The sequence below is a fragment of the Penaeus japonicus genome, unplaced genomic scaffold, assembly GCF_977035675.1.
Source record: "Penaeus japonicus unplaced genomic scaffold, GWHDUDI00000001_assembly GWHDUDI00000010, whole genome shotgun sequence".
In the NCBI taxonomy this organism is placed as follows: Eukaryota; Metazoa; Arthropoda; class Malacostraca; order Decapoda; family Penaeidae; genus Penaeus; species Penaeus japonicus.
Window position 1 is genome coordinate 14542480 of NW_028234412.1, and position 2500 is coordinate 14544979.

The following is a 2500-nucleotide window of genomic DNA, read 5'->3' on the forward strand; positions in this document are numbered from 1 at the left end:
CATTATCATCATTATTAATCATCATAATCACCAATACAATCATTATCCTTGTTAACTTCATTATCATCATTACCATAATAATTGTCCTTATCATCATATAATCATTATTATTATTATCATCATATCATCATTATTATTATTATCATCAATACTACCATTATCATTATTATTGTCATTATCATTATCATTATTATCCTCGTCATTATAATTATAATTATCCTCGTTATTACCCTCATTACCAGCATCATTGTAAATGTAAACATTATTCCCTCTAACTCCCTCCACCCGCGAAATTAACCGCAAGGGAACCGGAACCGTCTCGGATCACTTTCTACAACGCATCGAAATCCCTCGCGGTGACATCGTCTTCATAACAAGCAGGAAGGTCGATAATACAGCATCTTATCTCTCAGGACCCTCCTCTCCTCAGCCAGCGCCTTATCTTCCGAGACACCTCTAGTAATCTCTACGCTCTAATGCGTTAATGAAGATATGATGTCGGAACGGTTGGCGATGTCGCATAAGTTTGATAGGAGCCGACACCTAGAAACGAAACTAAGGGCATAAAAAAGGCATGGCTTACAGAGAAGGATTGTGTCTGGCATTCGTGGACTCTCGGCATCTTTGGATTAATCAATTACAATTCGGTGTTGACTTTAGGGGAATTGTTATTTCGAAACACCGTGACAGCGGGGAAGTGTGTGTGTGTGTGTGTGTGTGTGTGTGTGTGTGTGTGTGTGTGTGTGTGTGTGTGTGTGTGTGTGTGTGTGTGTGTGTGTGTGTGTGTGCGTGTGTGTGTGTGTGTCTTGTCGTGTCTGTGTTTTGGACCCAAATGGTATATCATTATACTGTAAAACGAAGCACAAATTCTGTATGACTTCGTTTAAGTCACCCTGAAGACGAATAAATAATAAATCTATCGTGTCTAACTCCAAAAAGCCTCCGGCATCACAAGAAAAAAAAATGGAAAAGAAAAAAGGAAAACATTCTCGTCTTGACCACGAAAGACCATAATAATATCGAAGGATTACATGCCACACTAAAGAGCCTCCGTCGACGCCTCCTGCGGTGATCGTCTCGTCGCCGACCGTCATGCATCACAAGCACAAGACCTTGGCTTTTTATCAACAGTAATAAATAAAACGTAATGAAGCCTCTTTTTTGAAATCTCATCATGCATGGAAAATGAGATTCCCAAAGCAGATTAATAAAAGGAGACAAAATCTACTGTAAAATCTGTAGAACAAGACTCACAAAGGACTGTCCAAGGCAAACAAAAGGTCTGTGTGCAATTGCTTTGGGTGAGTCCTCGAGGTTTGGTTAAATGGGGGGGGGGGGGCAGGAGGAAGGGGAGGGAGGGAGGGAAAGGGGTAGGAGGAGGGAAGAGGGAAAGATAAGGAGATTGATAGGGGGAGGGGGAAGATGGGAGAGGGGAGAGGGAGAGGGGGTTTGAATTCCTGACGAAAACACACGTGTGAAACGAGCATCGGTGACGAAACGGGTTCCCGAGAACCAATCACCTCCTCGCAAAGTGTAACGCAAACAATGCTCTCCCGCAGACTCGTTCAGCCGAGGTATTGTGCTACGACTCTTCAATATTTTATAGTTCAAGCGGTTATCGCAGGGAGCCCTTTTGTGTCCGCGGCGAGCCACTTCTCGGACTTCATCAACTACAAGCAATCAGCGGTGGTCGTCGGCAGACCGCCAGGAGGCACGGCGATGGCGGCGCTGATCAAGATGATCGACGCAGATGGAATGGATAGCCCGGGATGGTGACGTGACTGTGGTTGAGATGCAGCTTTTTCTTTCTTCTTCTTCTCCCTCTTCTTGTTCTTCTTCTTCTACACCTCCTCTTCTTCTTTTCCCTTCTCTTTATCGTCACCAGCTTCAGCTTCAGCTTCAGTTTCAACTTCAGCTTCTCCTCTTTCTCTTCTTCCTCTTCCTTCCCTTCTCCTTCTTCTTCTTCCCTTCTCCACCTAACCCCCCTCTTTTTCTTCTTATCCTACCATTGTTAAGACTTCTCTTATCCCTTCAGTTTGTGTCTTATTTTTCTCTCCCTCTCTTTTGTTTATTTTTTTTCTTAAAAACCTCCTTACTCTTCATCCTTCTTCTACTCTTCCTCTTCTTCCTCCTTCACTCTCCCCCCACAAGATCTTCCTCCTCTTCTACGTCCTCATTATATTTTCCTCCTCCATCTGCTTTCTCTCATACTCCACCACCACCTCCATCTCCATCCTCTCTTCCTATTTCCTATCATCATCATCTTCTTCTACCTCCTCCTCCTCCTTCTCTTCTTTCTTCTTCTTCTTCTTCTTCTTCTTCTTCTTCTTCTTCTTCTTCTTCTTCTTCTTCTTCTTCTTCTTCTTCTTCTCCTCCTCCTTCCCTCCTCCCCTCCCCCTTCCTACCCCCCTCCTCTCCTCCTCCTCCCTTCTCTCCTCTCCTCCTCCTCCTCCCCTGCTCTCATCCTCCTCCCCTCCTCCCCCCCTCTTCTCCTCCTCCT

At 44.6% G+C, this 2500-nt stretch overlaps 1 protein-coding gene across 9 annotated transcripts in view; it reads right to left on the bottom strand.

Moving 5' to 3' along the window:
* The window catches only part of LOC122245868 (TOX high mobility group box family member 4-A), a 1066433-nt gene that overhangs the window by 431063 nt on the left and 632870 nt on the right, over window positions 1-2500 (bottom strand). The window lies entirely within an intron of this gene.